The sequence below is a fragment of the Culex pipiens genome, chromosome 1, assembly GCF_016801865.2.
Source record: "Culex pipiens pallens isolate TS chromosome 1, TS_CPP_V2, whole genome shotgun sequence".
NCBI lineage: Eukaryota > Metazoa > Arthropoda > Insecta > Diptera > Culicidae > Culex > Culex pipiens.
In genome coordinates, this window is record NC_068937.1 from 119,286,515 (window position 1) to 119,299,837 (window position 13,323).

A 13,323-nucleotide genomic window follows, 5' to 3' on the forward strand; every position below is an offset into this window, starting at 1 on the left:
TCTTCTTATTCCAAAATAGTTGAACTTACGGACCCAATCCTGAAATAATTTGATTATAAAAATTGACCAATTTTGTTGTAAATCATTTTGGAAATAGTAGCTTAGGGGATGAATAAAAATTCAAATCGATAGTTCCCGTAGTTTTGAAGATACTAAAATGTTTGTAACAATAATCTGGGTGCAAAAGCTCTGGTTGATGTGCACCGTTAAATCAAATGATGCGCTTTTATAATGAAAATTAACAGTACATACATTTCGACATGTCTAAACCGGAACTACGAAAAAATCTGTACAATAGAAATAATATCTAGTATGTAAGAAAATTGTAAGTAGTCTACATAAGCTGGACGAATAAACAATAAACAAATTCAGCTACGCGAAATCAAATTAATATGGTAGATAACACTGACCTACAAAAAATAATAAAAATGACTGCGCATGCTCAACTCGAGGCGAAGCATAAACTTTGAGGCCACCAGAAACATGTGTACTTTGAGTTTTTATTTAGACTGGGCCGAATGGTTTTTCTCCAAAGTTTGTATGGAGAATTAGGGCGGTTCGTCGCTATTGCATACAAACAAAAAATTGCATGCAATATGTGGGAGTAGCAAACAGCACTAATTCCAGGTACATCCACAACAGTTGGTTTAACATGCAGTGATTCAAAACAAATTGCTTCCCGGCCGCCGGCTCGACTCTGATCCTCGCTGGTCAAAGGTTTACGAGCCGTTTTTACAGGCCACCAGCTAGGTCACATCTTGTCATCATGATGACGAAACCAAACCAACGTGGAGGTAAGAAAATGGGCCACTTGCAGGGAACCAGAGTTATACTGTTCTGATAATGATAATCCGAATGATCGAACAGGACTACGGAATTTGACTAGTCTGATTTAATTCCGGACCGTGGCAGTTATTGAAGAATCGTCACTATCTTAATTATACACGGTAATGCTTATGGCTTAATTCTATCAACCGAAACTGTTTCAGGAAGCAATCAGAGGTACTTGAAAATGTGAACATTTGCAATATTTTCCAATTGAGCTCCTCGCTTTTGCACACTTAACACAAACCAGTGAGCATCAGCTAAAAAGCTCATGCATATGCAGCACCACCAGCATCGGCAGCAGCAGGCCTGCAAAATGTTTCCGACCCAGCGTACACATGAAGCAAACCAAAATGTCAGTTCACTGCTAGCATCTGACTGTACACCCTTACCAAAAATCATGATTTTTTGAGTTCCAAATCCCACTTTTCATACGAATTTTTCAGTTCAACCCATATAACCATTTTTATGGTTGTAGTACCTGAACTCAAAAAATCGTATGAAAAGTGGGATTTGGAACTCAAAAAATCATGATTTTTGGTAAGGGTGTAAGCCTACTGTGTCCGTTCAACCACTGCCGCCTGACTCGTGCCGGTCGGCTGCTGGAGAATGAGAGACGTGAAAAAATGAGCTACACTCACTCAATTCGTGTCGTATGACCGACTCGTAAAATCCTCTCTAAACACTATTTTGACTATTTTTAAACAATTGAATGGTTCTGGACTGTGCAAAACACTTAAAACAAGAATAACTTATATTCAAAATTACATTTCCACGCATAAATACAAACTTTTTGTGTAAAAACTTGATTCTTTATGTGTGTGCGTGCAAAGTCGAATGCGCGTTGGTCGACTACTGCCTCGCCTTGCAGCTGCTCAGTGAGCTAGGGCACTCACGACTGAGTCGGGTTTGTTTATGTCACGGTTTTGCGGTTCAGTGAATGGATCTGAAAAAATCGTGTATGCGTCGCCGATTTTCGCGTCAGGACCCCTGACATTTTCAGCTCTGGGCAGCAGCACATGGTTGCCAATTTCGCGTGTCTCCCTCGAGTGGTTGATAAAACCATGGCACACGGTATACCTTCCGATGGGTGGGGTTGAAAAGCAAGGGCTGCGGAGTCGGGTCATATTTCAAGCGACTCCGACTCCGACTCCGACTCCGGCTTTCTGAGTTAAGCCGACTCCGACTCCGACTCCGGCTCCGGCTTTCTACAAATTGGTGACTCCGGCTCCGACTCCGACTCCGGCCTACCAAATCTAGTCGACTCCAACTCCGACTCCGACTCCAGCTTTCCACAACTTGTTGACTCCGGCTCCGACTCCGACTCCAACACCTAATCTGTATTTAAAATATTTTAAAAATATGAATTAATCACATCACTCACATTTCAGTTCACACTTGCGCGAATACTGTAAACCGGGGTGACATTTCTGTTCGGGGTGTTTTGCAAAATGATAAATACGATTTTGACGTAGACTTACGTCTTTTTTTATACAAAATGAGTCGTATAGAACCATACTAAGCTTGGTAGATAAGTGTTCGTTGTTCTATGTTACATGTTTTCAGCGTTATTGAAACAAAAATAAAAAATATCTTCAGATTTAATCGCATTTTCAGCACAACAATTTTCTAAGTAAATTTGAATTTTGTTGTTTGAAAATTGGAACTATTCATTTAACTACATTAAATTTACATTATTATTTTTTTAGTTTAAAAGCTAGCTACACTAATTTTTAATTGTCCTTTTTTTATGAAATATTAAGAGAAAGTTTGTCTTCACGATCGAATTGACATATAAAACCATTTTGCATACTTTTAGGCTGGAATTTTAAAGAAACACAGTAACTATCAAAGATACCCTGGTTTTGAAATAAACAATTTTCAAAGTAACTATTTTTTAAAGCTCTTTTGAATTTATTTGAGAAGACGTACATGGACATTGTATGATCAAGTCCAGTACACACTTTTAACATATAAATCATGAGAAAATTCAATATTTGAAAAATAAATTAAAATTATATCAATTATATCACCCCGATTTAAGGTATATTAAAAAAATTATACTTGTTCAACAATAATATTTAAGGATCCACTAAACGCAAACATTTTTTGCTTAGATTTTTTTACGGAAATTCTCATAACTCTGAATAGAAAACAGTTATGTTCCCACTTCTTGTATTAAGTCCTAAAGAAAAATTATGCAAAGAAATTAGACGAGCTTTTTGGTAAAAATATTTACGAGACTGAAAAATCAAGACTGTCATATAGAAATTGTCAAAAACTATCGAAAAACCACTTTTTTCAACATTTTGTTTTTAAAACCGCTGTAACATCACAAGGATTAGACTAAGGACAAAGGTCAATACAGAGGCTTTTATGTAAAATTGTCTAAAGAATCGATTCCACATTCGGTTTTTGAAAATTTTGACGTTTAGAGCACTTTTCAAAAAAATGTTTTCAGTAAATGATTTTTGTATTTTTTTAGATGATTGCTCCATCCTAAATTTTTCGTGAGTCTTTGTGTAACATCTTAGGCTATTTTCACAAAAATTTTGAACGAAAAAAATTGTGGGCTTATCCTCAAATTTTACTTTAAAGCTTTTAAATAAAAAAAATCTCATAAAAGTGGCGTGTTGTTTTCTTTCAGTGTATTTTTTTCGGAAAGCCCGTCAAATTTCCTACAAGTTTGTCTTTGACCACTTTTTGATACGATGCAACGGCTTTGAGATACAGAAAAAAATAAATTCCGATATACAAATAAATATCGAATCGAGAAATTAAAAGTGAGAGTGTGTGCAACATGAAGTTAAACTTTCTGTGCAGTTTCATGGCACTTCGAAAAAGTTTAACTCCATGTTGCACGCACACACTCTCACTTTTAATTTCTCGATTGAAACTGGTTCCATATACATAAACATGGCTTACATAAGCGTCGGATAACCAGGGATCTGACAGGCATGCACTTTCCCGATGTCACCGCCAGCGGCGCTGTCAATGTTGTTTACGTGGGGTTTTTGAAAAGGTTGTATGAAACAAATTAATTAATTTGTATCTTAAAATTAATTAATTTTAAGTTTTAATCATCTTTTGCTTATATATTTAAGTAAATGGCAAGTATTATGTACAGATTTCCTCATTTATTATGTATAAGACCGATAACAAAGTTATACTAGAACAACACGTAACATTAAACTAAAAATTAAATATATTCAGTTTCCTTGAAACAAAGTTAGCTTTGTAAGATTCTTCCTGACTGTTGGTTTAAATTCAATTACACTTTTAGAATACTCAGTTAATTTAACATTTAAACATAATTCAACAACGAGTTTGAACAACATATTTCGATGATTATTCATTGCATCCTGTTCTAAAATATGATTTGCTAGTAATTACACCAACAAAACCGTATTTATAGAAAAAAGAAAGCAAGCTGAATAAATGTCAACAGTGACATTGACATAGTCAAACATACGTGTGCTACAAGTTCCTTAAATATTAAAGTTCAAATCTGAGATTAAATGTAAATCGTTAAAAAAAAACCACAATTGCTACAAGTTATTTGAATATTAGTTAAAGTTCAAATCTGAAATTAAATGTAAATCGCTTGAAAAAAAACTTGGTGAAAAAAAAAGTTTTTGTTTTTGCAATTCATGTGCATACAACATTTTCAAAAACATCGCTGCAAAAACTTGGTTCGATCTTGGTTCGATTTTGACTTCACTCGCTTTGTATGTGGATGACAGTCGTGACGTATCCGTGCGGATAACATGTCTACAAAGTTTCATTAAAATTGGAGATCGTCCGCTCTATCAATGATTCAATGATTATTTCAAAATTAGTTGCTACTTTCGATATTTTTGGTCAGTTTCAAATGTTTTCAGCACGATACTTTGATTTATTTTTATTCACATACAAAATGAGCATATTGCGTTCCAAGTAGTAGATTGATATAATAGTTGATAATTTATTAGTAGAGTTATACTGTCAATTTTACAAATGTAATAATTTTTTTTTTTTTCGGGGTGAACCTTTATTTTCCTATAAAAAAATGATCTACTTTAAACCTCCAAGATATTCGCTACTGGGCAAAAAGATGACGGTGTTTATATTTTTTTTAAAAGAGTTTGATAAAATTTGTTCAAATTTGATTTGAAAGAATACATAAATACAAGCATAAAGAGACAGTTAAGAATTATTTTAATATGTTTTAATTTTTCGACTACACGGCCCAAATTGTTTACTATTTTATGAGTTATGACACTATAGTATATTGTATACAAACATTGACAAGAGAGGATTAACAGATTATCATTCAGTGATCTTAGTAAAATAACACAATAAGAGCTTTCCAATCACAATAAAAATGCTTCGAAAACATATCTTGAACCAAAAAAAATGGGAATTATCCTAAATTATAACAAATATTGAACATAAATTAAATTAAATATTTTGACAACTCCGACTCCAGCTCCGACTCCGGGTCTATCAGAAATTGACGACTCCGGCTCCGACTCCGACTCCAGCTCATACAATTTAGCCGACTCCGACTCCGACTCCGACTCCAGCTAATCGAGTTTTGACGACTCCGACTCCGACTCCGACTCCAGGTCCCCAAAAAGACCCGACTCCACCGACTCCGGCTCCGACTCCAACTCCGACTCCACAGCCCTGAAAAGCACAAACCCACTTCCACTCGACGTGTCTCTAATGCACCTGGGTTGATAAGCCGGAAACGTTGGTTCGTTCATTCGTTTGCTAGTTTTTCTTCTGACACGTGCCTTTCCTCCCATCCGTGGACCACGTGGTGGCGGAGGTGGTGAAGCATAAGCTCGAACTAGAGTGAGTACTTTTCACACGCGAATCTTGCCTCGATGCTGGATTTCCCTCTGAGGTGTGATGGCGCAGCGGTGGCGTTTCATGAGGAGGTGCTCGATGATAGTTTTCTTCGCTTTTTTCGCAAAGGTTTCTTCATAAATTCTTCATAAATGAGTTCCTATTTTTGAGGTAACGAACTACGCCATTGTACGGTGCAATTTATTTTTCTTTGCTTCCAAACCAGTCAAAGTGGTAGAACGATGCAACTGAGCATCGTTTGTTAGAGTGAGTAGTTGCACCGCTCGGCTAGGATGGTTAAATATTAAAGCTAGTGTTAAGAAGTAGTTAGTGATTGCAAAGCTTAGGGTAATCATCACAGTTGGGAAATCCTTCAAAGTCTATATAATCGCACTTAAATGTGTTTTTCAATTATTCACGTAATGTTTGTGTCAAAAACGCATTTATGGTATTGTAACTATTAGTGGACATTCTAGCAGAGAAAAAATATTTTTTTTAGTATGAATCAACCCTCAACAAATAATCAAATCATCAAAATTAGGACATTATCATTAAATAACATAATGCCATGGCGAGGCAAATATCAAATCTCCTTTTTCAACCAAAATCGGAAACCGTCACTAATTGCTACTGTTTAGCCCTGAACGAACCTTTCTCGCCTCAGCTTACTTCAAATTTCGTGATCATAAAAAAAAAACAAAATCAGAAAAAACGCCGAAAACCGAAAAGATACCTTAGTTCCGTCGGGGACGGCCCGGGATAGATGTGTCCCTATTTCAAAAATTGGATTTTACCTTTTCTACTAAAACAACCGTATCCATTAGCCGTCCCAGGACAAATTTAATTAAAAGCAACGAGATTAATGGATGCCGAGGCTTCTTCCCGGTAGAAGCACCGCCGGATTGTGTGCATGTGAGAGTGTCTCGGTCAAACGGACCATTTCGTCGGAAGCCTACTTATCAGTGGATGGCACAGACAAGTGGTTGTCACAGCAAAAATGTCCATTGGGATTGCATTTATTGGCGTTTGCCTCCTTTGGGAGGGTGGGAAGTGGGGGGGGGGGGGGGGGGGAAGGACAGGACAAGTTTAAGGATAAGCCAGAGGGTTTTTCGACCTAGTGTCGACCCCCTCGGGGCTGTGATAATCAACTTTTTAATGGACGTCGTGAGTGAAAAAGACATCAGATGAATTACTCAAATAAAACAATAAAGCAGTTCCAGATATGGATTTTATTTGTTTTTGAAATGGGTCACATATTCAATATTACGCTCTTTTGAAATTTAAGTCTTAGTTCCAACATTTTCGAAATATATTTTTCGTAAAGATTAAAAAAAAAATGACTAATTTTTCATCTGTTTACATCAAGGTTTACATTGATAATTATTATAATTATTAGAATTATTATAATTATTAGAATTATTATAATTATTATAATTATTATAATTATCATAATTATTATAATCATTATAATTATTATAATTATTAGAATTATTATAATTATTATAATAATTGAACCTTTAGTATCTGAGATAATGGCATCAAAATGGGGAGTTGTTTGGGTATGACTTAGCAAACTAAAACATTTTTTAATCCACTGTATCTAAGCAACCAGAGGTTCAATCTTAAATGTTTCTCAGATTTTTTTTTTGTAAATTGTCTTAATATTTATAACAAAAACCTAGTAATTATTTATAAGAATCGTGAAATGATTCTTGTTAGTTAAAATCAAATTGTCAATTTTTTTAAATGGTGCAATTTATTTTTGTAAACTACTTTTCGATTGAAATTTGATCCCTGATAAAAACCTATGTAAAAAAATGAGTAGGTTTTATATTTTCTACTAAAAAAAAACAAAAAAACGACCGATTTCGTAGAAAATTGCTCAAAAACAGATAAATGCACAGAACTTTCAAAATCGAATGAGGATTTTTAACACATCATCCCAGGTGACTTTTAGAGAAAACATCATTTTTTGAATTGTGAACTTTTTACATATGAATTAGCATAGCATAGCATTGCTATCCACCAGTAGTTGCTACTCCGTTATTGACCAGGACCTAAAGTCCCTATTATGTGAATCAATACCGGCGCCGGCTACGACCAGTGGTAAGATCACTGGGAAGTGAATAGGAATGTTAGTCCGATACTTGATACCAAGTTTAACGGAATCCGAAATGAGATCTAGACAACTATTACCGAGTTCATGTGAGTTGAAAGAAAATTGGCCAAACTACTTTGACTTCGCGAATTTCCGTTCCAAAAATTTAAAAAGTATTTATTCGGTAAAATGATTGACTCGTATGATTGTTAAAAAAAATAAACTTCTATTTAGCAATTATTAAATAAAAACCCCTTCATTCAATTTGCATTTTTACAAATAAAAGTCTTATCAAACAAGCTCTGCATAGCGTCAAAATTAATTAGTTGGCATCAATTGCTTAGTCAAGCCCTATTTTACCAGCATTTCAGTGACGTTACCATTCGCCAATTAGCATCAATACAATTTAAGCCGTACGAACGAATGAACCAGCCAGACGTTGTTCTCGTCATCGTCGATAAGATTCTGCTGAAGGGATAAGAAAAATCCAATTTATTTATTAAGCCCGTCTTTACTGACGGGCAGACACACACACACAAACTGGCTTAACGAAAGTACAAAAGAACACAAGCACCCGCTTTACTTGCACTTTTTGGCACACACATACAGGTGTACCACCCGGTGACGTTCGTTTCGTTTCTAAAGCTTTGAAAAATTCAATTTTAGGGTTAAAACGAAAAAAGGGGGGAAAAAACGAAAAAGAATCCCGCTGAAAGCCACCTGGTTGTACTTTTTCTTCTATAATAAAAGGAAGTCGATGCCCTTTTTCCTTGGCATTCTTGGTGGACACAGTGAAAAAGAGGTTAGTTTTGCATGCAAGTGGTGGGGTGTCGCATACAATATTGCATGTAATTCTACATTTTTTAGGTTGTTAATGTGAGCTTTTCCATCGAGCACCTTTTGTTGACTCATTAACAATTGAACGTCAATTTACAGCTTCTAATAAATAGCTTGTCTTGTTTCATACGTTTTACATTTTTACTGTGAAACATCAGAGAGTGGTAGAATACAGGGAGCATTAGCATTTTCTTGTCAACAAACTGGCTTATCTGATTCGATTACCCCCAGGCCAGACCAAAAAGGGCTTGAGCTTGAAAGAGGTTTGAGGAAGCTGGGAGGTATTTGACTACCCCAATTCACTGTCATCGTCATCGTCGTCGTTTGTTGGCGGGATAAATTTTCAGGCCCTCTATAGAGCAGATGGGCCAAACCAGGTGGAAAACGGCTGCGGTGCGGTTAAAGGGCGCACTGTCAGCTCTCCTCAAAACTGTGTGCTTCTTTTTGCAAAGTATTCGACTTATTTGCACAAGATTACCGCTGACAGATAAATGGAAACAAGCTTTTGCTCTCACACCCGCCGCCGCACTGATGACGGAGCCGATTTTCCGGTGCCTGTCGTGGAGGAAGAGTTGAAAATATTCAGGAGGTCGTACAGTGTCGTTATTGAGACGCGGGAGGAAGTCGAACCGGGCACCGGTTCTGTGAGCGGAGTAGTCAAAGTAAACACTTCTTTTCCACTCGCTACAAAACTTAAAATGTATATTTCGTTAATTAATTACACACAAAGTTCACAATATCACAAAAACTTACATATTCGGTGTCTTTTCGCAGCTGACCTGTACAGCTGCGCCCGTGCTCCCGCTTGCTCAGATTCTTTTTCCCTCTTCTGTTCGATCGCCAAGCGACAGCACGGGCACCGGTCAAACAATAACAAACAACACACAGTAAAACAAAGGGCTCACTTCGGCGCCGTACGAGGGACGCACGCCGTCGCAATACTCCCCCCAGTAAAACTGCTGCTTTGCCGAAGCCGAAGTTTTACGTCTACGCCATCGCGGCGCGTTCCAGAGATGCTTCGCTAGCCGTTGGTTCACCTGCCGACGTCAGCAACTGGACGCCGATGAGCATTCTTCGTTGCGAGGTTGCTTGTTGACCTCCGTCTCACACCCGTGCCCGACCACTTTTGGCCTGATTTATGGGCCACGGGTGATCACTTTGTCACAACCTCTTCTGCAAGTCGTTGCCTCACCGACTCCATTTTGTCACCTCCTTCCGCCGCCATTGCCCCAACTCCAACGATCTCCGGTAATCACTCCCGATGACGACGCGTCTCCGGTGGTCCTCGTGCCACTTCTGCCGCGTTCCCGGCGGTGGTCACAGATTCCGTGACTTCGGTACGCCGTGTCGAATATTTTTGTAGTATTGAGACGCGGGAGGAAGTCGAACCGGGCACCGGTTCTGTGAGCGGAGTAGTCAAAGTAAACACTTCTTTTCCACTCGCTACAAAACTTAAAATGTATATTTCGTTAATTAATTACACACAAAGTTCACAATATCACAAAAACTTACATATTCGGTGTCTTTTCGCAGCTGACCTGTACAGCTGCGCCCGTGCTCCCGCTTGCTCAGATTCTTTTTCCCTCTTCTGTTCGATCGCCAAGCGACAGCACGGGCACCGGTCAAACAATAACAAACAACACACAGTAAAACAAAGGGCTCACTTCGGCGCCGTACGAGGGACGCACGCCGTCGCAATAGTCGTGAAAGTAGGAATAGGTTTTAGATAATATTGTTATGAACCATTGTTTGGATCAATGTTTAAACCTATGCTTCGCTGCTGAATGATTCAAATAAAATTATTACTTAATTTCACAAAAAACAATATTGTTACCGTCATCAGGGGTGACATTGGGTCTGGGGGGTGAGATTGGGTCATACAAATTTAAGCATTTTTGTACACCCAACCGGCGGTCGCATGATTGTGATACATGGCGGCATGAAAGTATATCAGAATCTACATGAAATCTGTCCTCACGCATTTTTTTTTTTTGCGATATCGACAATTATCGACATTACCGACAGCTTTTTGGTTGTATTTCACACAAAAATCCTTAACAGAACGAGGATTGAACCACCAACTTCTTGGTTGTTGATCCGACACGCTACCACCGCGCCATGGACGCTTGATGAAATGTGAGTGAAAGAGCACCAACATATTCTTCTCTTTGGAGTGTTGCTCGGGAACGGGCCAGCATTATATGTGTTGGTGAGAACTGCAGATCGCTGAAATGTTTACACGCGGGCAAAAATGATCTACGGGCTTGCTGCAAAAAATGTTATAAAATGCGGATTTTGAGATATATATTTCCTTTGGGTGTATGACCCAATCTCACCCCCCAGACCCAATAGGGACGTGGCGTTACATCGTGCTGCCATCTGTTTTTTTTATGTGCAAGAGTGGAAAAGTGCTGAGTCATCGTCTAAAAATAGACGGCGTCCTATTTCGCCCAGCAAAATGAAGTCGATAAAGTAGTCGGTTTTGATGGAGAAAAAGTGGAAAACGTGGTCTAAAAATAGCAACGCCATCCACCCATGTCACCCCTGATGATGGTACTTTATGTTTTCCATAAATATTTACAGCAGCTTTTCTAACTTCAAAAATTTGTTGATTTTTATTTGAAAATTTAGTGACGATGGCTGTCACGACTGGAACAAAAACAAACTTATTTTTGTAATTCTGTATGTGATGTAAAATTTAACCTCTGGAAATGTGTTCATAAAGATTGAAAATTTGACAACTCTTTCAAAAGTTTTGAGCACTTAAGTGTTTTTATACACTTTTTTTAGTCATATCTAAGATATTTTTAAGATAGTGATGTCCAGATGTGAGCTATCCTACCATGGATAATAGGGTGGTCCAATCCAGGGCTTTTTCAGGGCTACCCCCTGAAAAAAAACATTGGCTAATCACTAGGCTAAATCCGCAAAAAAAAAACATTTTCGGAAGCTAATAACTTTTCAGTAAAAAATCCAAAAATATGGTGTCTTCGGGAAAAATGTTCTGAATTTAATTTTTTTTCCTACATCTGAGAATTGATAAAATTGTAAAACGATTGCGCCCTCCACAGGTTAAAAACTGAAACAATTGCTTTTCTCCATACATTTTTTCCCATACAAACTTCAAGCGATTAGAGGGAGGGTTCCCTTGGTCAGAATGAACTAAAAATTTGGAATCAAGCCTAGTGGTCTTTAATTTCAGGGGGTAGCCCCGAGGAAGCTCGGATTTGGACCACCCTAATAGACCTTCCAAATGACCTGACAACCCTATCAAAAATTATGAGCACTCGAATTGTAAAATAAAAGTAAATTTTTCCCATGACCCATGAAGAGTATCGGGGTCGCATTTAGAATGCGGATTCAGCGGCTATTTCTTAACTTAATGTTAGCAATGTTTAAGTTGATGTTAACATTCCATAAGTCGCCTCCCTAAGGTGTCATGATAAGGTCCAGCTTGTGATGATACACTACCTTCCTTTTACTAAACAATCGAATCCAGAAGGGAAGAGATCACCAGTTGTGTTGGTCCGAGCCGGGCTTGGAACCCCGATCTACCGCTTACGAGGCGGAAGCGTTACCACTAGGCTACGAGGCTCGGCACTCGAAATGTGCTCAAACAAATAGATAAAATAAATTGAAATTGATGTACAATTTAATGCAAATTACAAGCAAAAATTTAAAATACAGGTCAAATTTAATTTCGGAATTTCCCCTACCTCGTGACAGCTCATCATCGCCTCCGCTACCGAATGTCTAGTGCTTTCGGTGCTTGTTGTCGTTGTTTGGTGCGATAAATTAATTCACCCCTTTCCTGTCTAAACTCCTCGGACGGCTTCCAATTCCAATGGCCCCTGAACACCCAAGTGAGCTTCTTGGAAGTGAAAAACAATTAACTTTCCGATGGCCAAAAACTTGGAGGGCTTTTTGCGCGAGTGAAAATTCAAACAGATTTCAAATTCCCACCCAGAAAATTGCCGCCAGCCAGTTTCACCAGGCTCTGTGAGAAGCAGGGGGAGGCAAAGAAAAATCACTTAAAAAGTGCGTTTATTCGTTCCATTTTTATGCTTATCGCCCTCGCTGGAGTTGAGCGTCAGAGCGGAAAGTCTACGAAAGAGCTTTTTTTTGTTGCTGCTCACGCTGAGGCCGTACGCCTCGGCTAATATTTTATCCGCAATCCTGGCGACGCACAGATAGAAAAGGAGTAAGGAGTGAGCGAAGTGGAGGAAAAGGGGAAATTGTTTGAATAATTTGCACAAACTTTGCCATTTATTCACTCAGAAAGTTTGTGCTTCTGTCTTCGAGATTTTTGGGGCACCCACTCAGGATAAGTGTTTAAAATTTTCAAGTTAAATTAGCAAATATTTCATTGTTTAAATTTTATTTAATTTTTGTCAAAAAATAATTGAAAAATTAATAAGTTAAAGTAAAGTTAACTCTTTTGATGTATAACACGTTTTCAAAAATCTTTGCATGTCTTCAATACCAACCTTGATAATCTTTTAAGCTCAGTGCCAAGCTATCCATCCCCACTGGACACCCTGGATTTGTCGAAAAGCTCCTACTCACACAAGTTCTTGCTAAATCCAAAGGTGCCAGTCAGCCTGATGTAATTACATTTCAAAATGGAAATTGATTTAAATATATTTGCAAACCTCCAACCTAGGCTCCCCACTGGCTTTGGTTTGAACAGGTAAGAAAACAAGGGTGAACTGGTACTGCCACAGCTTTTG